Raw genomic sequence first — 25,947 nt, forward strand, 5'->3', positions numbered from 1 at the left:
TGAGAGGAGGTGAGATCTATAATAGTTTTTAAGGCTCATTCTACATGATAAAATTCTTGTAGGGGTAAGTGTGGGGGAGCCCGTCTTCAGAGCAGATTAAATCAAAACAGCTTGTGATCCAACAGTAAAAAGACATGCAACAGTTTTTCAAGTGCATGCAAAATCTCCCTAGGGTGCTATCATTTTAAAAACCACATCTTGAGGATAATCTATCAGTGTAGTGCCAGCTCAGTCCTTGAGCCTACACGAATTGGGACCACTGTGGAGTGAGATATCTCATGTCCTCAACCACCAGTTACTGGACTAGATGCATGAGTAAACTGAGGATGACTACATTTAGTTTAGAAATTAGGAGGAAGGTTTCTAATCACCAGAGGAGTGAGGTCCTGGAACAGCCTCCAGTAGGAGTAGTAGAGGAAAGAATCCCAACTGGTTTTAAGATGGAAATTGATAAATCTATTAACATGGTTATATGACAGAATTGCCACGGGAGTGGAATCAATGACCCAGGAGATCCCTTCCAGACTGTATGTTCTTATGCAGGCATCACCTGGTAAAGCTCTATGGCCTGAATTATGCAGGAAATCAGACTAGTTATTATAGACTTTAAGAGACCATCATGATCATCTAGCCTGAGCTCCTGCATATGGCAGCCCACAGAACGTCACCCACCCGCTTCTGTCATACACCAGTAATCTCTGGCTGAGTTTCTGATGTCTTCAAATCTTGATGTAAAGATTTCAAGCTACAGTGACTCCACCATTTACTCTTGTTTAAATCAGTGAGTCACCCATGCTGCATGCTACAGAGGCTTCACTCCCATTCGCTAAAAATTGTGAAAGTCCTTTGAAGATGTCAAGCACTTTTAATTTATATATAGATATTATTCATATACAACATAGTGGTCACCACTTAAAATGTCAACATCTACCAGCAATTACCACCTCACAATCTGAGAGAGAGAGAGACCATGGGCCATAGGTGTTTGGTTTTTGTAAATATGGGGCAACCTTGGGGTGCTTCACAACACCATGATGTGGCTGCTGTTTGTAAATCTGTTTTAAGTGGTGATCACTGGAGTTATAAACAAGTGTTACATTAGAGAGGCCCTACCGTCATGTGCACTCTTGCAAGCCCACTGGCTTCACTAGCATGGCTAGGTTGACCAAGAGCAGAATTTGGCTCATTTGCAGCTATTTAGATCTCTATTGCACTAACACTGTAATTTGAGCGGCCTCTTGCCTTGCTGAGTATTAGAGTTAATATGAAGCGAGGAAAGAAAATGAAAGTTTTAAACAATAAAAAGAACATTTTCTAGAAAGCAAAAACTAACAACTTTTTTTAACTGTGCCTGCACTGGTGAGACATTGCATTCATTTCTTATTTCATTCACAGTGTAAATCTAGAAATTCTTTCAGAAGAGTGTTTGCTGATTTGTAGTTTATCACAGTGCACAAAGTCCTCTCAACTGCGGCCATTTCTAAAAGGTTTGAGTTTTTTGTGTTTTTTTTTTTTAATAGTTGAGTTCTCATTGCTACTTTTCTTGGTGCATCAGGAGAACAGCGGCACTTAAAACAGTGTAATCCCTGACCAGCTAGCGCTCTAGGAGATGAATGTGCTTTTCAAGAAGAAGGCAAAAGCTAAACCTCTTTGAAGCTTATGGCATGTCCATATTTGCTTTAAAATGGCTCAACGATAAGTCAACTCAAAAGGCCTCATTCAACATTAGTATATAGTTACTCCCTGCACATAGCCCAGAGCGGCCTGCGACACATACAGCAAATGTGACTTGATTTTCAGTAGTGCTGAGCATCCACAGCTCACATTGACTTAAGCAATGGGAACAGCACTTCTGAAAGTGAGGCCAGTAGTTTGCAAGCAGGCTGTTCTGCATAGCAGTGGCCTTTCTCTGCAAGCTGTTCTAGGTCACAAAGGGGTTGCTCAGCCCTGACTTGAAAGGATTTATTACTCCTGATTTACACTGCATTAACAGACCAAACTCAGGTCCAATGTTTGTATGAGGTCAGTCTATATTTGTTTGTCTGACATGTCTAATTAGATTGTAGGTAAGGCCCATTTTTCCTCTCTGCATATACACTGCCCAGCACAATGAGCCCTGATCCTGACTATGGCCTTTAGGCCCTACTGCTCCAAGGTTTTCCCTTTGCATAGACACGAACCGTGATATTTCTCTCTCAGATGTGCAGAAAGTCAAGTTGGCTTTGAAATTACACCTCTGCAGGGGAACTGGCGATGACTGTCAACAGCAAACAGCAGCGAAAAGCTGCAAATGGGGGTACATCCATGATAACATTTTTTGGAGTTGTATAAAAATAATTTAGGGCTTGTCTACACTTGTGACTTACAGCGCATTAAAGGAGCCCCAGATGCACTAGCTCACTACTCACGAGCTCACTACCCATCCACACTGGCACGTAGAGCGCTCTGACTCCACGGCTACAGCGCTGCTGGTACTCCACTTCGGTGAGTGGAATAACGTTTGATGCGCCCCCACTGGAGTGCCCCAGCATCAGTGTGAACGAGGTGTTGCATTACTGCGCTCTGATCAGCCTCCGGAAACGTCCCATAATCCCCTTAAGTCAAGTGGCCACTCTTGTCATTGTTTTGGATATGGCCTTTGAAAGCTCCGTTTGACAGCTGGCTGCTTATCTGCTCTGAGACAAAGCAACCATTACAGTGGAATGCTGTGTGAGAGAGAGAAGCGGGGGGGAGGGGGAGGTCTGCTGCTGTCTGAACTTACAAGACAGCATGCTGACATGCTCTCAGCCCCCCAAAACCCACTCTCTCTCCCCCCACATACACACAACACACTCCCTGTCACACTGCACCCCATCTCACCCCCATTTGAAAAGCATGCTGCAGCCCCTTGCATGCTGGGATAGCTACCACAAGGCACTGCTCTCTGTGGCCATTGCAAGAGCTGCTAATGTGGCCACGCCAGTGCGCTGGCAGCTGGCAGTGTGGACAGACTGCAGCGCTTTCCCTACTGCTCTCTACGAAGGCTGGTTTAACTCAAAGCGCTCTACATCTGCAAGTGTAGCCAGACCCTTAGTGCATGTACAAGGCTGTGGAGTAAGGAATTTTTCCTCTAAAATTAGTTGGTCTAAGGAACAGTTCAAGAGATTAGAAAACCTGCCCAAAATATATCCAGATCAATACCATGCTAAAGAACAGTGAGCAAACACATCATATCAAGGCAAAAGACTTGGCACATTGCTTCAGGTAATTTGATGCTGCGGGTAATTTGACAACTAAGCATTAACTCCAGCCCATTTCAGGAACCACACTTCTAACCAAGCTTTCTATTTAAATAACTTTACATCAGTTTTAATTAAGAAGAAGTCTTATACAAAGCTAGTTGGAGACAATGGACAAACTCCAAATGATTTCAGCGAGCTTTGGATCACTTGCTAGGTGAACTTGCTCTGTGTCCTGGGACACAAGGTATGGTGTGTGACCTGCAGTCTCCCCTAAACAATGTTAAATTTGACTTTTCTCTGCGGGAAACTAAAAATGGACCTAAACCAAAACCTTAGATCCAAACACTTGGGAAGTTCAGGCCTCAGTCCAGATCCAAACTTTGTAGCCAGCCTCCAACTCCTACACTAGGCCATTCCAAAACCAAAGATCAAAATACCTTCTGGACTTTAGGGGCATACAGAATTCATGTCCCCCACAGATTTCTTTGCTTCCCCACAGAAAAATGACTTCTGATGGGGAAGCAAAGGGAAGCCACAAGAGCAGTCATGCACTCCTCCCCAGCAGCTCAGGCAAGTCGGTTCAGGAGACGTAAATCACCGCAGGCAGGGACTGGGCAGTCATGTGTGTGAAAGAGTGAGAGAGATACTCTTGCTATTATGGCACGTTTGGCATGGAGGGGCAGGGCTTTGGGGTCTTTCTGAGGAGGTAGGTGTGGGCCAGGCTCTGTCCCCTCAGGCAGAGCAGAAAGTAGCAGCCTGCCTGCTTTAGTGAATTGTTCCCAATGTCTTTGTGAATTCCCCAGGAGTATAAAACAGGTGTAAAAAGGCTCCTTTACATTGCCAGGGGGAGGTAAATGACAGTATGACCGTATAAATGCTTATGGTGCTTTAGTGATTAGAACCGGTCTAAATTTTTGGACTGAAAAAATTTCTTGTCAAAATGTGCTCCATGAACTGTTTGTTACCTTCATAGCGATGGTCACTAGCCAGTATAAATTGTGAGTTTGATTCCCCAGCCCTCACTTGCTCTTCAGTTGCCTATGATGTAACAGTGAGTGTGTGGCTGCGTATATTTGTTGAATAATAACTAGAAATAAAGGGTCAAACCTAGCTACATTATTATTAGACAAAGGGAGCTTAGGGATTTCCTCTAGAGCTCCCCACTCCCATTCTCCATCCATTGCATTGTAGTTTAAATAAATTTCCAGAATTGAAACCAGTCTGATTAGATTGCTTTATTTTGACAAATGAAATATGCAGAATTTTAAAATATTGTGCACAGAATTTTTATATTTTTGGTGGAATTTTTAATATTTTGGTGCAGAATTCCCCCAGGAGTACATGATAGTCTTCTGAGCCTGCTTAGAGCATGGTTACACACATACAGTGATAAAAATACCTCAGGGGAAATCCTGGCCCCATTGAAGTCAATATAGCCAACATTTCTCCCTTGAAACCTGTCACATCAGCAACACTGGTGTTCCAACAATAGTGGGAGTTGCTCAGAAAAAGCTAAGTATACACACACACACACACCATAGTGGTTCATCTACAACATCATAAAAATGACCCATTGACAGCAGATGTTACTAACAATGGCTTGCAAGACCCCCATCCACCTCCTAAATGGTGTTGAAAATAGTTAGCTTGTAAGTGTAATTGGAGACATATTTCAACACTAAAAAGAACTAAGAGTACTTGTGGCACCTTAGAGACCAACAAATGTATTTGAGCCTAAGCTTTCTTGGGCTAAAACCCACTTCATCGGATGCATGCAGTGGAAAATATAATAGGAAGATATATACACAGAGGACATGAAAATATGGGTGTTGCCATACTAACTATAACGAGAGTAATCAATTAAGGTGGGCTATTATTATAATTATATTATATTATAATAGCCCACCTTAATTGATTACTCTTGTTAAGCTTAAATCCCATCTTAAGCTCTTCTCTGTGTTAGCACAATGCCTAACATACTTGAGGTTCGATTCTGAGCATGCCCATAATAAATAAATAAAATATTAATAATACACAATACCAGGGCTGGCCTTACCATGAGGCGAACTGAGGCCTCAGGTGCCAGACTGTGGAGGGGGGCCCACTAGGACCCAGAGAGTAGAAAATTGTGTCTGCTGCTGGTGCATATGTATTCTCTCTGTTCTAGATGCACAGAGATGGTGGAGTGCTGTGCTGGAGGAAGGAGGACACAAGAGGCAGGCAGGAGAAAAAGTGAGGGAATAACAGAAAGCAGCAGGAGCTGCAGGGAGAGAGAGGAGGAGGAACCTCTTATGTACCTCTCTAGCACCCCTAGGAGCCTGGACTGATTAACACCAGCTTCTCAGGGAGCTTCCTGTTTTCTGCTGCTTCCCTGAACCCACTCGAGGAGAACAGGAAGTCAACTGAAGTAGTAGGAGCCAGTTAGGCCCTTAAGATGCTGATATCTTCCCTCACTCAGGCCCTGCTAGCAGCCTGCTTATTTGTCCCCTTCAATTGAGTATTGAGAGCCACTATAGCTGGCACAGAACAGTAGTCATGAGTGAAAGAAGAAAACGGCCCTCTGGGGCAGCATTCAGAAGAAGAAAGCAAGCAAAGGAAGCTTTTCTATCTAAGCAGGAAGGAGCTCTCCTGAGATACATAGACACAAGTATTCACAGTGAGCCTTCCGGCCCCAATGAGGATGTGGGTGGTGAGGAGATGCCTGATATTCCAGTTAGTCAGAGTGCAGGTGCCATGGCAGCTACTGCAGCATCGATATCTCCATCTCAAATGGATGTAACCATGCACATTCCTGAAGAAAAGTGTAGATCAGAGAAGAGTGTGGTGGAGGCACAAGAAACAGCTGCTGCTGAGTTTAGTTCCTTAAGTCTAGATCAGGAGTCGGCAACCTCTGGCACGCGGATCGCCAGGGTGCTTACCCTGGTGGGCCAGGCCAGTTTGTTTACCTGCCGCGTCGGCAGATTCAGCCGACCCTGGCTCCCACTGGCCGTGGTTCGCTGTCCCAGGCCAACGGGGGCTGTGGTAAGCGTTAAGGGCCGAGGGATGTGCTGGCTGCGGCTTCCCGCCACCCTCATTGACATGGGATGGAGAACCGTGGCCAGTGGGAGCCGCGGTCAGCCAAACCTGCCGACGCAGCAGGTAAACAAACTGGCCTGGCCTGCCAGGGTGCTTACCCTGGCGAGCTACATGCCAGAGGTTGCCAACCTCTGGTCTAGATGATCCAGGACTGTGAATCCACTTGAGCAGTAGCCTGAGGGACTTCCTTGTACTGCATGGGCCACAGCAAGTGAAAAACTTCATGTTCCCCAAACACAATGAAAATAGAAGTTTCCATCCAACACATTTCTTGCATGAAATCCCCAATGGTGACAAAGTGGAGAGATCATTGCTTATGTACTCAAAAACCCAGAATGCTGCATACTGGTTTTGTTGCAAACCCTTCCAGTCTAATGTTCCAGCCACATTGGGTTCTACAGGAACACAGGACTGGAAAAATCTGGCTAGAAATCTGGCATGCCATGAAAAGGCAGCAAATCATTCCATAGGTGGAAAGATCTTGAGATGAGACTAAGATTAAAGACCATCATAGATGATGAGCATCAAGAGAAGATTGCATCAGAGTCTCTTTACAGGCAAAATGTTCTGAAAAGGCTCATTGCCATTGTGAGAATGTTTGCTACCCAAAACTTAGCACTGCGTGGCACTTCAGATCAGCTGTATGTGCAAAACAATGGAAACTTCCTTAAAATTGTGGAGCTGATGGCTGAGTTTGATGCTGTACCCCAGGAGCATCTAAGAACAGTCACCACCCAAGAAATGTGCACACACACCAATACCTTGGAAAAACAATTCAAAATAGGATCATACACTCACTGGCAACAAAAGTCAAATAGAAGATTGTGGCAGAGCTGGTATGACAAATGTGCTTCTTAAAAAGCTGGAAGATACGGGAATTGTGATAGCTGACATGAGAGGTCAGGGCTATGATAATGGTGCCAACATGAGAGGAAAGAACAGCTTTTTTTGTCTCATGCAGTTCCCATTCATTGAACTTGGTGGTCAGTGATGCAGCTTCAGCTTCTAGTGAGGCTGCTGAATTTTTTAATGTAATTCAGAGCATCTATGTATTTTTCTCTGCATCAACTCATTGATGGCAAATTTTGAAGCAACATCTGGGAACATCCTCTCTGACACTGAAACCACTGAGTGCCACACCCTGGGAAAGTCGAGTGGAGGCGATAAAGCCTATCAAACACCAAATTGGGAAGATAGGTGATGCCATAGTTGCCATTATGGAGAATAATGCTACGACAGGAACTGTTTGTGGGAGAACAGTGGCAAAGGGAAATGGAATCACCAGAAACATACATAACTTCACATTTCTGTGTGGCTTAGTGTTGTGGCATGACATACTGTTTGAAATAAATGTTGTAAGCAAGAGACTCCAAGGTGTTGACCTGGATATATCTGGAGCAATGGAACAACTAGACAAAGCAAAGTCAAACCTACAGTCTTACCGGTCAGATGAGGGATTTCAAAAAGTTCTGAAGAGTGCACAGAATTTGGCAGAGGAACTTCACACTGAAGCTATTTTCCCACCCACTCAAGAATTCAAGAGTCACCAAAGAAGACGACATTTTGATTACGAGGCATGGGATAATCCCATAAGAGACCCCAAAAAACAATTCAAAGTTGAATTCTTTAACCAGGTACTAGATTGTACAATACAGTCAGTTGAAGAACGTTTCATGCAGCTCAAGGAACACAGAAGTATATTTGGGATATTGTATCATATTCCAAAACTCCTCACTATACCTGAAGAAGACCAACACCAGCGGGCACTAGGGACAGTGTTGACACATGATGACATGCGCGATATTGATATGAATGATTTAGGTGATGAACTGAAAGCCCTTTCAAGATACATTTCAGCAGCCTCCAAAGGCTGTTCTGGAATATATGTGCACAAATAAGATGACCACGCTCTTTCCAAGTGCTTTTGTTGATCTGCACATACTTCTAACATTTCCTGTAACAGTTGCCTGTGGAGAATGCAGCTTCTCCAAGCTAAAGTGAATAAAAACACATCTACACTCCACAATGACACAGGAGAGGCTGGTTGGCCTTTCAACCATCTCAACAGAGCATGAGCTGGCCCAGACTGTGGACCTTCAGGAAGCAGTTCAAATCTTTGCATCCAAGAAGGCATGGAAAGCACCACTTTGATTATTCAAACAGATAGAAATGCCAGTGTTTACTATGCAGACAAGAAAAATTACACTTGCTGTTCAGGCGTTTGAAAGTTAAGTGTTACTTAAAATTTTTGAACAAGGCATTTTAAGTTGTTAGTTCTCCTTTATTGGGGTAGGTAGCACAGAGCAGTACCATGAGAAGAGTAGAACAGGAAGAAGGCAGAATTGAGATGTTTCAAAGTTTTGGCCCAAGCAAGGGGGCATGGGGGCGTCATTTGAGCTCTCCGCTTCAGGTGCCAAAATGTTGTGGGCCGGCCCTGCACATTACTGAAACCCTGACTCCATAGGAACCAATATTCTTTCACAATATCCACATAATTGTTAAAGCTGTTTGTTTCTCTTCCCATAATTACAGCTAATGGGGAAAATGTTCCTTGTCCACTTTTGCTTATCTGAAAACCTACTGATGCACTACAACAACTGACTGAAAGGCTGTTTGAATGAACTAGTTTTGATTTTTATTCATCAAGAGTTGACTTATGCCATTGACAATCTGATAGATACAGTTGACTGTTTTGCAAAACAACCAGGATTTCAAAAGATCATTGCATAAAGCATTAGATAAAAACACACTAATCTTGCATAATAATCATGTGCACAATGATACTTATACGCATTGTGGTCTTACCGATAAGTTTCTAGATCCATTGCCTTTAAGATTTCAATTAGATTTTTGGTTTCTCTCTTTATTTCATTTTGCATCCTAAAAGCACTGTTCAGATGTACTAGCCAAAGCAAATAGGTTTGATGCTGTACTTTAATACAGTATCTACAGCACCATACAGGCATCTCTCTTTAAACTTTTAACAACAACTCACATCTTCAATACCATCAGGACTGGATAAAGTTACCATTTACAACAGAAACTCTTCCAAAAGCCACTCTCTCCACCCTTCAACTCTGAATCAAATTGAAGCACCACTATTGTGCCAGGAAAATCCCTGCTGAAAAACCAGCTCTGAATTGTAAAGGAGGAAAGCAGACAGGTCTCTTTAGATTCTAAAAGGGGCTACGGTTTCCTTCTAATAACAGTTACTACAGCCTTTGATATTCTATCTACTTTATTATTTCCCCCCCAATTTTGTGGAATAACAGCTGTGATAATAAAATGTCATCAGAGCCCATCTTTTACATTGCTTGTCTCTGGGCTCAGTAAATCTGCAAAACAGAGAAAACACTTGTTTGGAGCCTTCAGCTTGCTTTGGGTCTGAGGCTAAAGATGAATCACCAGCTGACCCAGGAGTCAAAGGTTATCCCCTAAGGGGAGTCGGTGAGTTGTTCAGTCCATTCATGGCTAATCCCCGATGAGTGGCTCTCACTAAAAGATTTCTTTATTCTAACAGCTTTTAAAAAAATAACAACAGAATTAACAAGCCTAGTAGAAATCCATGACTGAGGCAAATCCTTGAGGATCAAGTGGGGAGTGTGGGGAGAGAGGAGCACAAACTAATCCACAAGTCCAAAATGTCTTTTGCCAAAGCCTTTTAAAAACCAAAACTTCACTAGAGTCGTCTTGTTAGCAGCGATTACAGCAAAAAGTATAGGGGAGGGATTGCTTTCCTTTCCAGCGAAGGACCTCTTCCAGAAACATAAACAAGGGTGTCCATTGACATGGCACAGTAATCCTAATCCATTAAAATCCTTAGTATAGCGGGGGTTGTACTTGGTCTTTAATAATATTGCAAAAAACTGTTTTTTCTAGAAAGAGAGCACGCATTTCTTTAGGCAAAGTATTAGTTGTGTTGCTGGATTTTCTGTTAACTCTGAAATGTTCTTGGTTCAACCCTGCTAACATAATAATAGGAAAGTTGTATAAACCCACTTGGGTTTGACCGTCAATAGTGCCAGATACAACAGTGTTGGCAAAATAACAGGAAAGCTTATACCACTTGGTTCTGAAGATCAGTAATGCTTTATATAAGTAGGTCCAGCCACTTCAAATGACCCTTTCCTGTTCTTTTTAAAGCGAAAGTAAAACCATCCTTATGTTAGTTCTGCCACCAAAGTTTTCAAGTCATGCATTTCCCAATAAATCAGCCATAAACAGGTAGAACGTTTTAAAGCTGCATCTGTCTCCATGGGGACAGAACAGCCGCACTACGGATATTACTGTTGTATGGTAGGTGCATGACAAGTAAAAATGTCCCTGTGAAGAGAGCATGTGGTGGCAGAAGCACAACAGAAGGAAGCAAAGGTACAAGAGAGGAACAGGGCCTTCAAATGATTCTATAAGTATCCAGTGACACTTCTGATTTCCTCATCTGAACTTTGCCCATTAATCCATCTCTGCTGAAACCTATTTTGAACGGAAATCTGCTTTCAGGCAGCTGCCATTTTCATATAAAAAGAACATGCCACAGACTATTTCCTTCTTTCTCCCATAGTGTAGGTGGGAAGGTGTGAGAGAAAGGGGGAAAACAGTCCAAAAGCTGAGCCTTGCTATGGCATACTTGGTTCTGGCAGTGGGGACAGTTTTAAAGTGCAGCTCTATTCTGAAAAACGAATTTGTAACAAAACGGCACTGCGGGGGTTCTCTGTTTAGCATGTCCACTTTCAGATAGTAGTGTAAAAGCATGGTTTATTAACTGTCAGCTCTGCAATCTCAGGCTGGTATCTGCCTTATGGCCAATGTAAAGTATTTAGAATCCACGAGACAGCCCCCAAAACATCATGAAGATGTTTTATAAATAATAAACTTTGAGTTATTTTTATTTATCATCTGGTTTCTGACCCTTTAAGGGGACACTCACTCCATGTTTTCAAGCTTCTCTCTGCAACCACAAAGGCTAGAAACTTAGTTTAAAAAAATATATTAAAACAGGTTCTTGTGCAATCCTTTGGCTCCAGCAGCTGGAGCTTTAAGTAGAACAACAAATACACCTCTACCTCGATATAATGCGACCCAATATAACACGAATTCAGATATAACGCGGTAAAGCAGTGCTCGGGGGGGGAGGGGCTGCGCACTCCAGTGGATGAAAGCAAGTTCGATATAACACGGTTTCACCTATAACACGGTAAGATGTTTTGGCTCCCGAGGACAGCATTAACGAGGTAGATGTATATCACAAATGGTGAGTTGGCAACACTGCACTAATAATCCTGCTTGGCTAGAAATACTTTCTGCCTTCCATTGACGACTACAGGATTTCATAGGTTAAATATATTTGGAGACAACATTTTGATTTGGGCCCCATGGTTAACCGCTACTGATTTTTACCTGCCTCTCCACTTTTGCAGTTGGACTCTTTGTATTAAAGCAACCTAACCTGGCAGGCAGAAAGACATGAAAAATAGTACCAAATACTTTAAACTCTTTCTAACTGAACTTGTCCATAAAATTATGCATAAAGAAGAGCACATGATGATAAATTGAGGTCTAAAGCTTTTATTGGCACGTATTTGGATGTCATTGCATGTCACTCATCATCAATTACAAGTTCAGCCAAACTCATTCCTCTAAAGCTTTCAGCAATTCACACCATCATATATTTTACACATGCTTTCAAGAGACAAGGCTTATATACTATACTTTTTAAAAGAACTGTTAATCCTAAAATGATGTGTTTTCTCCAGATTACTAGGCAAATTAATATTAAGGAATATTAGAGCATAAGTGTCCAGAGATACTGTCAGTAAGGACCCCTGGTTTCTATTCCCAGCTCCACAACCAATTAATATTGTCTTGGACAAACCACAACAATGGTTGGAAGTTGAAGCTAGACTAATACAGACTAGAAATAAGTCACAGTGAGTAATTAACATTGGAACAACTTGCCTAGGGTGTGATGGATTCATGTTCATTTGCAGTTTTTAAGGCAAATCTAAATGGCTTTCTGAAAGATATGCTATATCTCATACAGAAGTTATAAGCTTGATGCAGAAATTACTGAGGGAGGTTCTAGGACTTGTGTTAGGCAGGAAATCAGACTAGAAGATCATAATGGTCTCTTAGAATCCAAGAAATTTTTCAGAGATGTTTTCTGCTCAATGACTTGTGTTGCTTAGAAGTAATTGGTCATGTAAGTCAGATGATACTGTTTTTGCATCTGGACTGGATAAGCATAACTCTTCTGGACAGATATAAAAACCTGTAGAAAGCAAATTTAAAATTCACTTTCTGCAAATATTAGTTCCCAGGAGTACTCGTACTAGTAAATCTTAATCTCACAAATGTCTCCAGATGGCAAACACAAAAGCGTTAGGAACATACCTGAAGCAAATTAATTAAAAAATTTAAACAAGTATTTGTGAATTTCTCTTTCTTTTTTTTCCCCCCAGTATTCATCCAGCTCCAGTTGACTGTACTCTCAAAGGAGCTGAGAGATTTGTTTTGCAGGGTAACATTAAATAGCTTAACTGTGTGCACAGCATGCTTGGACACCTTTCTATTTCAGATTCAGATTACTTTTTACTAACATGGAGTCTTCACTTTACTTCACATCCAGTTTTAAGAAACATTTTGAATCTTCCTTTTCCTGAACACAACATGTACACTGTGAACCCCCAACACTACAATTTGATCTGCACAGATCTGGGCATCATCCGGCTCAGAGTTCCATTGAAGTCAATGAGGCTCCATAAGGGAAACAGGCTCTTCCAGGACAGATCTGACTGCAAGATCTGATAATCTAAGAGCCAGATCTTCAATGGTGTTCAGGTACCTGACTCCCACTGACTTCATTGGAACTACCTTTGAGGATTTGGCCCAAGTCAACAGTGCATGGGTCTTCAAAGTGCTACCACATTTTTTCAGCTCTGTGATAATCAGCTTCCATAGCTTCATTCATATTTTCTACCATCATGTGAGTTATTTTCAGGTGCTGATTCCGGGTGAACAACAGAACCCCAAAGAGGATACATGCCTTAAAATGATATATTTGACAGGGCTAACACAAACACTGAGTTGGAGACCTCAGAGTCAGAGCTAGCCTCTTCATGTAAGTCCCTTCCTCATGGATTTGCTCCCCCTTCATATCAGAACTATCTCCATCTGACTTTTGTAAAAGATTTCTTCTAAAGATTGTTGGGATTAAATATTTTAGGAGGCTTTCTGCCCTAACACTAAGACAATATGGGAATACTGACTCAAATGATGTCCACAGAAGAAAATTGTTATTTCATGTACAATAAAAATTGATGTAATTACTGCTCCACATTTTCCTTTAAGAAAAAAATGTCATAGCACTATATTAAAATAAATGTTTGAAATTATATCTGGGAGTAGAAGAGGGATGACAAAGAAGTGGTATTTAACCTTAGAATATTTGCAGAACAATCCAGTGTTCATTCTGAGAACTCTCTTTTTCAGAGGGTTGACAGCTCCAAGGTTAAACTAATTTAGCCTTGAGAAGTGCTAAAGTGAAACAAATGAGAGGAAGCACTGCATAAGCCAGACTGGACTGAGATATGCATGCACCAGCAGCAATGTATCTATTCTTTTCCTCTATAGCCAGCTTCCCTTCAAAGCCCCAAATAAAGAAAACAAAAGGCTGGATACATAATACTTTTTAAACAGAGATGGGAAGCGTCGTTTTTCACATCTTTTATTTGCTGTTGCTTTACAACTTACTTCAAGCCACGTCATTGCAAAGTCCTCAGTCAAGTAGAACCCGTTTGCCATTGGTGTGTGTACATGTCTTCAGACCCAAACCCAAGCCAATCATTTTGAGTAAGCAGGCAGGCCAACCCAGGGAGGAGCTGGGATTTGAACCGCAAACACTTTGACTCCCAAACAGTTGCTCCTTCTCCAGGTAAAGGAAAGCAGCAGCATTTCCAGAGTCTAAGCAGATTTCTCTGAAGCAATGCGAACCAATGCTCCTTTCATGAAAGATGAGTGCTTATTTCACCTGGGTGGGGCAGTACCTTGGAGAGATGCTGCAATAAGAGCTTCTCTGTTGCTGAACTAAGCAGGCTGCTGTCTTTGCCTACTTACTGCTGACTTATTTGTTGAGGTAATTTCTGAGAACAGTGTTTCTGTAGTCAAATCCTAGTACCACCCTTTTATCTCCATTAATATATCTAAATTGTGCTTAATGTCTTACGTAAGACTTGCATTACTCACAATAAACAACACTGGTTGACTCAGCCAACGAGGAGGCCTCCCCAGACTACAGAGCTGCATGGTGCCAAAAAATGCACCTCTTGAAACAAGACTCATCCTTCTTTAGCACTATGGGATTGACCTTTTAGAGAAGATAAAACCTAGACAAGAAATTCATAAGCTCCACCAAGCTGAGATCTAGCAACAAAGGGCCAGGAACTGGCACAAAAGAATCATAAGTGGGCAAAGGTTAGGAATAAATATGGTGAAGTGGAAAACATTCTCTGTCTGTGTAAATAGGCACCAGAGGATCTCCCAACACACATTAGGAATCGGGTGTGGGTTTCAAATCCCTTTCCCCAAAAAAGTTCAAAGCTTTTCAGATTTGGACCTTTGGTTTTACTCATTATAGAAACAAGTTCCAAACCACTATGGATCCTCTAACCTCACTCCTAGGCTGACCATGCCCACCTCCAGTGAACTGGAATAAAATGTTGCCTTTGGGCAGAAGGCTAGCTGAGGGCCCTTTGCACCACCATCCCCAATTAGAGGTTGCATGAAGGTGAGGAGGGGTTCACTTGCACCCAGCCTACCCACCACAGCCTGAGGTCTGCACCCAGCCTGCCCATCAAAGAAAATGGTCTCCCCACCAGACCCGTAAACTCATGCAGAAAGCTAATTTGAAGGTGGGCTAGGTGAGTGGTCTAAAGGTGTGACAAGGAGGCATGCAAGAGCTGTGTGATCCATCAACACTGTCAGTGTGGAGGGGCTGTGGCATATAGTCCAGTGTGTAAACTGGAGTAGCGCTGTACCTAGGGATGTCAGGGGGTCCGGTTTTTGACCAGACATGGCATCATCCAGTCAGCACATCTGACTGACGCTAAAAGTGTGGTTGGCCGCAGTAGGACTGCTGCAGTTGCTGAAGGGTTTGCTGGAGCTGGAGCTGGGAGCTGCTGGTGGCCACTGCTGCTGTGTGGATCCGTGTTGCCATCACATTGGCTGTGGGCTGACAGCCAACTGGAGCCAGAGCCTCAGGGACCCACATCCTCACCATGGGGGGGGAAAGGATGCAGCCATCACTACCGCCCTAGTAAGTTTCCCCCTGGCTACGCAGGAGGGAAGCTAGCAGCTGCTGCGGGGGCTGGGCTTCTGGGGTAAAGGGAAAGTAAAAGCTGCCCCCACAGAGGGCAGGAGCAAGATGCCCAGGATAGGAACAGGGCTTGGGCCCATGTGGCCAGTGACAGCTCCCTGTCCCATGCAAACGGGGAGGGATTGCAGGGCACAGTACTACATGCCACAGGATGGGGGGGGAAGTAACATAGGGCTTATGGCAGGGATTCGCAGCAGGGCTTTTGGGGGCTGGGCAATGCAAGCTGTGCATTGGGGGGCAGTCACTATTGCAGGATATTGGGGTGTGATTATAAATAAGACGGGGGAGCTGTCTGGAAATGGCAAGGCTTTTGGATGAAGAGTTCTTTGAGGCTTTTGGGGTTCTATGTTCTGGGGTGTTTGTAAGGCGTTATTGAACATTGCAAGGTCTGCCTTAATGGGGAGGTACAAAACGGTTACTCACCTTCTCATAACTATTGTTCTTCGAGATGTGTTGCTCATGTCGATTCCAATAAGGTGTGCGTGCGCTGCGTGCACAGTCGTAGGAAAGTTTTTCCCCTAGCAGCACCCGTTGAGTCAGCTGTGGAGCCCCCTGGAGTGGAGCCTTCATAGAGGTGAATTTAGGTCCCAGCCAACCTGCCACCTCCTCAGTTCCTTCTTGCCAGCTACTCCAAAGAGGGGAAGGTGGATGGGCTTGGAGTGGACATGAGCAACACATCTCGAAGAACAACAGTTACGAGAGGTGAGTAACTGTCTTTTCTTCTTCCAGTGATTGCACATGTTGATTCCAATTAGGTGACTCTCAAGCCCTATCCAGGAGGTGGGGTCGGAGTTCAAGGAATCGCTGACAGGAGCCCCGCTCTGCCAAATGCTGCATCATCATCTCTGTCGTTTTGGGTAATCACGTAATGAGAGGTAAAAGTGTGAACTGAGGACCATGCCACTGCCCTGCAGATCTCCTGGATCGGGACCTGGGCCAGGAACATCGCCAAGGAGGTCTGCGCTCGTGTGGAATGTGCCGTTAGTGCAGGAGCCAGTACTTTTGCCAAATCATAGCATGCTCGAATACAGGACATGATCCATGATGAAATCCTCTGTGACAAGACTGAGAGGCCTTTCATCCAGCCTGCAACTGCCACGAAAAACTGGTTCGACTTATGGAACGGCTTTGTGCATTCAATGTAAAAGGCCAGCACTCATCAACCAACCTGAGAGTGGAGCCTTTGACCAGCGGCATGAGGCTTAGAGTAAAAAACAAGTAGAAAAATATCCTATCGAGACACAACCTTTGGGAGAAAGGACCAGGTGCAACTTAGGCCTCACCCAGCCTTGTAGAAAATGGTGTATGGAGGGCCAGAGGTTAGGGCTTTGAACTCTGACACTCTCCTTGCTGAGGTGATGGTGACTGGGAAGGCCACCTTCCATGATAAGTAGAGCAGCGAATAAGTTGCCTGGGGTTCAAATGGGGCCCCCCATTAGTCTAGAAAGGACCAGGTTGAGACCCCATGCCAGGATTGGTTGCTTAGCCTGCGGGTATAGTCTACCCAGACCTTTCAGGAAACGACTGACCATCAGGTTGGCGAAGACATAATGGCTGGCCACTCCCAGGTGGAAGGCATAGATGGCTGCCAGGTGTACCTTAAGAGATGATACCGAGAGGCCTTGCTGTTTTAAGTGCAGTAGATAGTACAGGATAAGTGGTCTGGGCACCTGCAACGGAGAAGCGCGACCCTGAGAACACCAGATTACAAACCTCTTCCACTTGGCCAGGTAAATCACCCTGGTGGGGGGTTTCCTGCTACCAAGTAGGACCTCCCTAACCTGCTCAGAGGAAATGAGCGCCATCGGATTTAGCTATGAAGCTTCCAAGCGGTGAGGTGAAGAGACTTGAGGTCAGGATGAAAAAGACGACCATGATCTTGGGTGATCAGGTCCGGAATCAGAGGCAGTGAGATTGGAGCGACCATGGACAGCTCCAGGAACGTGGTGTACCAGTGCTGGCGAGGCCAGGCTGGTGCTACCAGTATGACCACTGCCTTGTCCCTACAGATCTTGAGCAGAACCTTGTGGATGGGTGGAATCGGTGGGAATGCGTACAACAGATGATCCATCCAAGGGAGGAGAAATGCATCCACGAGAGAGTCCGGGCTGTGATTCTGGAAGGAACAGAATTGGGGGGATTTTCTATTGCTTTTTGTGGCAAACAGGTCAATTTGGGGAACTTTCTGCCTCTGGAAAATGTTGTGTACTACGCCCAGGCAGATAGACCATTCGTGATTGCAGAAGGATCTGCTGAGATAGTCTGCCAACTTATCCTTTAACCTGGAAGGTAAGATGCTTCCAGGTGAATGGAGTGGGCTATGCAGAAGTCCCACAGCTTGAAGGCTTCCCAACACAGGGGAGAGGAACAAGCACCACCCTTCTTGTTTATGTAAAACATCACAGTTGTGTTGTCTGTCATGACCCCCATGCACTTCCCTTGCAATTGGGTCCGGAAGGTTTGACATACCTGTTGGACTATTCTCAACTTCTTGATGTTGATGTGGAGCGAGAGCTCGTCCTGTGACCAGAGACCTTGGGTCTGTAGTTCTCCCAGGTGAGCACCCCATCCCAACACTGATACATCTGTCACCAGGGACAGAGGGCTCAGGCTTGTTGAAGGGGACTCCCCTACATACCTCCTGTGGGTTGAGCCACCAGTGGAGAGACTCGAGAACCTGCACCAGAAGGGTGACCACTTTGTCCAAGCTCTCGCGCCCCGGACGGTAGGCCAGCACCAGCCAAGCTTGGAGAGGCCTGAGCCTCAGCCTCGCATGCTGTACCACGTATGTACAAACTGCCATGTGGCCAAGTAGCCTCAAGCAACCCCTTGTTGTAGCAGTAGTGTACCATCTGAGGCTTTGTATGTCCTGGCATGGCCTGAGTCCAACACTGCTCTGATAAACTCTATCCTCTGCATTGGGGATAGGGTTAATTTGCGCTCATTGAGTAGGAGACCCAAGCTGTCGAAGGTGGACCTTACGAAACTGACCTGTGTCTCCATCTCTGGAATGTCCCTTGAGCAGCCACTCGTCGAGGTACAGATATACCTGTACCTACCCCCGCGTAGGAAGGCAGCCACGACTGACATGCACTTGGTGAACACTCGTGGGGCCATTGATAGGCCAAAGGGGAGGACCGTGAATTGGTAATGGTTGTGGTTGATCACGACCCTGAGGGATCGTCTGTGAGCGGGAATTATAGAGATGTGGAAGTACACATCCTTGAGAGGGAGAGAATAATCGCACTTAGGGAGACCATGCAGAACCTCAACTTTTTCCATTAAGCTATTGAGGCCTTGCAGGTCAAGGATGGGTCTGAGACCCCCCTTTGGCTTTGGGGATTAGAAAATAATGGGAGTAGAATCCCTTGTTGCTTAGCTCCTGATGAACCTCCTCCACTGCTCCTGCGGCGAGGAGCATTTGGAACTCCTGTGTGAGGAGATGCTCATGAGAAAGGTCCCTGAAGAGGGACAGGGAAGGGGGGTAGATGGGAAGGAGGGCAGGAGAAGAATGAGAGAGAATATCCCACTTCTACTGTGTGAAGGACCAAGCGGTCTGATGTTATCTGGGACCAAGCACAGTAAAAATGGGACAGATGGTTCAGGAAACAGGGATGAGGATCCGGTACGTAGACTGGTGTGCCGTCCTTGGGTGCACCTTCAAGAGGCCTGCTTAGAGCCTGACGATCGCCTCACCAAGCCCTGGCTTTGGCTGGGTGGAGGCTGGGATGGCTTGTGCCTGCCATTCCTGCCATGTTTCCTTGATAAATCCTGCCTGGGCAGCATGGGGGGAGGAATGGGAGGGGATAGAAGCGCTGTGTAGGCTGTAGCTTAAAATGTTTTCTCTAGCTGGCCGATGAATGCACGCTCAGTGATTTTAATGTAGCCCACAAATCCTTTAGGCTGTGAAGCCTGGAGTCTGTTTGCTCTGTGAAAAAGGCCCGCACCATCAAAAGGCAGGTCCTGAATAGTTTGTTGTACCTCCTAGGGAAGCCCAGATGCGTGGAGCCATGAGCTCCTCCTCATGGCTATGCCCGGAGAAAAGCTACACGCGGCCAAGTCTGCAGTGTCCAGTGAGGCCTGTAAGGAGGTCCACGCCACTGCCTTGCCTTCATCCACTATGGCCCCAAACTCTGCCCTGGATTCAGTAGGTACCAGCTCTTTGAATTTCAACATGGAGTCCCATGAGTTGAAATTGTACCTACTCAGATTGCCTGCTGGTGGGCAATCCTGATCTGGCACACACACCCCTCCCCCCCGGTTGCGTAGACCTTCCAGCCAAAGAAGTCCAGCTTTTTGGAGCCTTTGGCCCTCAGGATTGATCCCTGTGCCCTCTCTCTCATTCACCCTCACCTTTGTTTTCCTGTGCCATTGATGTGGCATTGGGGAGTGTGAGCAGTACCGCGCTGCCTCCACCGGCTTTGGTGCTGGGGAGTGCCGGAGTGGAGCGTCTCTATGGCCAGAATCTTTCCCTGGTGCCACCTCATGCATGGAAGCCAGAGCACTCCGCACGGAAGTGCTCGGTGCCGGATCGTGCCGGCCCGGGAGCAGTTGTGGACAAAGAGCTGCTTCCATCAGGATCTGCTTGAACCTGATGTCCTGCTCTTTCTTCGTCCTTGGGTGTAACCCTTTGCAAATCTTGCACCGTTCTGTCTGGTGTGTGCCTCCCCCAGACACTTGAGACAAGAGTCGTGAGGGTCGCCCGTTGGCATGGGCTAATGGCACGCCCTGTAGGATTTAAACCCTTGGGATCAAGGCATGTCCCAAACCCCAAAGGGGGAGAGGGAATCTGGGGTGGGGGAAAGCCCCTACTCCTATTAAAACTAACAACTAAACACTAACAGCTTCAACTATTTACAAAACTAAGCTATGAGACTATGAAACTAGGGGAAGCACTTGCAAGAGCAAGCGACCGCAGTTCCAATGACCATCATTGGTGGTAAGAAGGAACTGAGGAGGTGGTGGGTTGGCAGGGACCTATATTTACCATCATGAAGATGCCACTCCAGGGGGCTCCATAGCTGTCCCGACAGGTGTTAGTAAGGGAAAAACCTTCCAACGACTGTGCATGCAACACACACACACACACTTAACTGGAATCGACATGAGCAAGCACTCAAAGAAGAATAAATAGTTCAGAGCTTTGGGGTGCAAATATTGTGTGGCTTAAGCGGGGTGGGGGGAGGGGAGTTCAGCTAGCTGTATTTGGCTATAACCTCCAGCTCTGCCTGGAAGGGGAAGGACAGAGGGTTGCATGTGGGGTCTGCAGCACAGGAGGGAATGGGGCCTGGCTGGAGGAAGGCAGGCACTCCTGGCAGCTGTGTTTGGGAATCAATCCTTTCCTGTAGCTGGGGAAAGATGGTTGATTTGGGCTCTCGGGGAATTGGGGGAGATTCTGTTTAGGGACAGGGCCCTTTTTTGTTTGATTGGTTTGGACATAGGAGAATGATCGCTGTCCAGTCTCCGTGGTGGGTGGGAAGAGCAGTAGCTGGAACCACATGGAGGAGCTGCTCTCTGCTCAACTGCTCACACCTGACAGAGAGCCATGGTTGGCTTCCAGACCAGGCTCCAAGAAGTAGGTGCCATCACCCGGAGGGGGATCCTGTCCATCCCCCATCCCCCCAGCTACCCTGCCGTACCCTGATTGCCCCAGCCCTGGCCCCTCGCGACAGAGACTGACCCCTCCCGATGCGGCCGCTTGCTCTGGGGACCAGCCCCCTCTGTGCTCCAATTGCTCTGACCCTAGCCTCTCACTATAGGGACTGACCCCCTCCCCCTCCCACTTGCAGGCAGGCTCTGTATCAGCCCCTCCCAGCCTGGTTCTGCAGGCAGCAGGTGAATCCTGGGAGAGGGAGGAGTGAGTGAGAGGGGTGGGTGGAGAGTGAGCGACAGAGGAAGGGAGGAGTGGAGTGAGCAGGGCCTTAGGGAAAGAGGTGGGACAGAGGGCAGGGAAGGGCAACCCTAATCTGCACCTTGTCTCCAGACTAGCTGGGTGAATTTCACCTTTTCAGCTTCCCTGAGCAGAGCCGAAATACTTAGGTTTTGTGTGCATGTGGTGAATTTAAGTGTGTGTTATACACAGAATACATGATAATGTAAAATAGGATGAAGGTTTTGCTAGCATTTGAGACAGTCCACATGTCTCACTCATAGCTTTGCCACTCAAAAGCAATGCAGCTATCCCAATCTCCGGCAGGTAAAGCTTTATATCACTGTAGCAGGGTGGATCCCTGCTCCAGGGTTTTAAGGGGTTTGAAAGCGGCTTGGCAGGGCTTGAGAGCTGCTGCTCTCAAGCTGGGCTGATTGGGGAAGTAGTCGCAGCTGGGCCACACCCCACTCAGGCCACAACTGGCCCCTATAAAAGGCTATGAGCCAGGAGCCCAGGCAGTCTCTCTCTGCCTTCAGAGGGAGATGGGCCTGGCTGCTGGAAACTAGAGAGAAGGTACCTGAGTGAAGCAGGGCTGGGGAAAGGCTGGGGAGCTCCAACCTGGAAAGCCCCAGGATGCAGTCTAGCTATAGGCCAAAGGTACTGTGGGTTGCAGAGGGCAGCCCAGGGGTAGGACAAAGCAGCAGGTCCAAACCCTCCTTGCCAGGGATGAGTTGGCTGAGACTGCAGTCTGCCCCAGAGTGTGGGGCTAGACAATGACTGGCAGTAGCCATACACTGAGGCAAGGTGGGGATAGAAAGTGGGGGTTCCCTGGGGAGGGGGAAACCCAGTTACAGGTTAAAGAGGCACCGGGTCCTGGGAGGGACTCGGGCCAGTAGCAAACAGGTGGATCACCGGCCTGCAGAGGGCACTCCGGGCTGGAATAGAGCTAATTCCCCAGAGCAACCAGTAGGAGGCGCCGCAGGGGTGAGTCAGACCCGTTACAATCACACTATCACATATTTATATACACACAGCGACAGTATATGTAGAATTACAATTAAAAAACAGCCCTATCTCATACGACTGTCATTAAGGTTGCAAAGTCAAGCACTCAAAAGTTAGGAAATGCAAGAATTAAGGTTGTCTGTGCAGCCTTTATGTGACCACCTTATGTGTATGTATTATAATACAGTCTTTAATTACATGATCACCTACAATTTTTTTCCTTCAAGAACCCTGCCACAGGCAGTGCACAGTTATAATCAATAAAAATGGGAGCTTTATAAAACTTCTTGGCAACCTTAATATAGGGCTCACTCATAGCCTCACCTATAAGATGCACTGTATATATATATATATTTCATTTTACATTTAAAAATAACTAGATAAAGATGGAAGAGCTATTTAAACCACAGGCTATTTTTATTCACTGATTAACATGCTTACATAATAGTTATCCAGTTTGTGTGATGAGTGAACTTTGGATCCCTGGTTAGCTTTGTGCCTAGCAGTTGTCATATTCTACTGTGACCTAGTTTGACCACACCTATAATGATTTGAGTAAATTAAAAGTAACCCTTGGGATTGTGATCTATCTTTTATCACTGCCTGTTCCCATTTCCAGTCTGCCAACAGCCTCCTGTGAGGATTACTGTTTATTTCATATGAATATTCAAGAAACTCATTCATCCTGGCAATGAAGATGGTCACTTTGTGAAGCATACTTCAGAACTGACCTGAAGAGTTTCCTGAAAAGTTACTCAGTTGCTTTGTTAGCATGGGAAGTAAATGGGAAGACCCACCCAGTCTGTAATGACGAGCAAGAGCATTAGGCAGAATGCAGAATACTGAGCTCAATGCAGTAGCAGGGCAATCCAGTTCAAAAGTGATTAATGTAGTACACTAATAACAGCAACTACTACTGACGTTCATGCTACAGCTAATTCAGAAAGTGCTAACTCATGTTGAGTCAACCTAACTCATCCAACTACTTGGGTGAGTAAGGGCTATAGGGTTGGGCTTAACTATACGACAATTACTGTATATTGTCTCCCAACCCTTGCAGAAGTGCAGTCGCGTGTCTTCTGACTCAATGGCCCCATTCCCCCACGTCACAGACACAGCATGTTCCTCCAAGATCTCACGGAGAACCCTTCACTGGGCTTGAGAGCCAGGAGCAGGACATCTTGGCTGGGGAACATCCCCTGGATGTGTGTTTCTGGGTTTGCAGGGACCACAGTGCCTGGCAGAGGCCTGACAGCACAGGTGCTTATTGTATTGCATGAGAAGGCACAATCCAATCCATAGAGATTACTCACTCAGCCAGTTCTAGGGTAGAAAACAGCAACATTTGAACAACACATAGCAATACTATGGAATAGTTCAAGGCAGAAAGCAAAAAATACCTTTTCCAATTGAAACCAGCAAGGAATTTAGGGAGACATAATCGAAGTACCAGAGCTGGAATTCCGACATACCTTTTGACTCCATCTACCCACTTTGTTGTAAAAGCTTAAATAAATAAAAATGAAAACCACCTGATTCAGCTATACACAGCTAGAAAAAGGTTTAAAATATGTTTCCCTTATTGTCATCTGTAGACAGGTCGGACTCACCCCTGCAGCGCCTCCTGCTGGTGACTCCGGGAATTAGCTCGTTCCAGCATCCAGAGCACCCTCTGCAGGCTAGTGATTCTCCTGTCCTCAAGCCCCTGCTGTCCCTCCCTGGACCCGGTGCCCTTTTACATGGGGGTGCTGCCCCCTGGCAGTAACCCCTTTTCTCTCAGGGCTTCCCCTTCTCAGGGAACCCCCTCCCTCTATCCCTACCTTGCCTCAGTGTATGGCTACTGCCAGTCATTGTCTAGCCCCACGTCCTGGGGCAGACTGCAGTATCAGCCAACTCATCACTGGCAAGGAGGGTTTGGACCTGCTGCTTTGGCCTACCCCTGGGCTGTCCCCCAGTACCTGTTAGCCCTCTGCTAGGCCGCAGCCTGGGGCTTTCCAGGCTGGAGCTCCCCTGCTCCTCAGCCTTTCCCCAGCCCTGCTTCACTCAGGTATCCAGTCTCAAGCTCCCTTCAGCTAGGCCCTTCTCTCTCTGAAGGCAGAGAGAGACTGACTGTGCTTCTGGCTTCCCTGGCCTTTTATAGGGGCCAGCTGTGGCCTGATTGGGGTGTGGCCCCAGCTGCAGCCACTTCCCCAATCAGCCCAGCCTAAAGGCTGCTTTCTCCTGCCACAGCCCCGTCCCAGGGCTGTTTTTAACCCCTTCAGGGAAGGAGCAGGGGTCCACCCTGCTACATCATCCTATACCGGGCTTCCGCCCGCCCCCTCTCCCGGATAACCCAATAGATACATCATCCTATACACTTACTGCTCACTGTCTATGGATGCATATATGATTAACATTTGTCTGAAACACCAAGACCCCCAACTCTTTCTGCTGTCGGATTATCCATTTTCTGATCAGAGCTTCTCATTCAGGGTGTGAGTACAGTAAAAAGGGGCAATGTGAAAGGATCAAACCTCAACCTCATTTTGCAACATGAGTGGGTTCTTCACATGCCTCTTAGACCCTAAAGCTCCACTCTTTCCTTTAAACATTTTTTCCCTGGTTAGCACTGCTTAGCCCTTCACTCATATGTCCACCCACCCTTACACTGTGGTGCCTCCGCTTCTGGCTGAATGGAATACAATGTACTCAATTCTTCCTTGGTAAGATAAATCTTTGATCGCACTTATGAACTTGCTATAAGTTGCACACCTAGAGACAAGTTAACCATAAAGAATGAACCTAATCACTACCTAACTATAGCATGTTCGCATATTTACATTGCATTCCTCTAGTACTATGTTTGCATTTCTCTCTATCATCTCACAGTAGACCAAAAGGCTTGAAAGAGTTTTTTAAATATGGTAAACTACCAAATCTTGATCCTGGAAAGAACCTTCATTTCACTGAGGCTACTGTCTATAACTATGCAGCTTTGTACTATGAACTCTTGAAGGGACAGTTATCAGACCTGGGTAATACTTAGATGACAAACATCTAAGGAAAAGACAGGTACTATAGAAAAGCTGCACCGGTGAATCAGTTTAGAAGCTCTCCCATTTCTGGGTCACAACTGAAATAATACCCTAACAACACCGCGAATCTTTGACATGGTGTTAGGGAGACGCAGGATGAGACATAAAGAGCCAATCATCAGGTTAAAAAAATATAAGCCTCATACAGATCACCTAGCAGGACTCTTCACTGAAACCACTTCCCAAAATTGCTTCTAAAAAGGGTCTTATAATACGGTGGGAACTCAGTGTAGCTTGGAACTTCATCTAAACACCCCTATGGAGCAAAAAGTCTCATGGCTTTTTACTAACCACAAGTGGTCATGACCTGCAGGAAATTAATATCAGCAGCAG

Source organism: Mauremys mutica, chromosome 3 (assembly GCF_020497125.1).
Source record: "Mauremys mutica isolate MM-2020 ecotype Southern chromosome 3, ASM2049712v1, whole genome shotgun sequence".
Classification (NCBI taxonomy): domain Eukaryota; kingdom Metazoa; phylum Chordata; order Testudines; family Geoemydidae; genus Mauremys; species Mauremys mutica.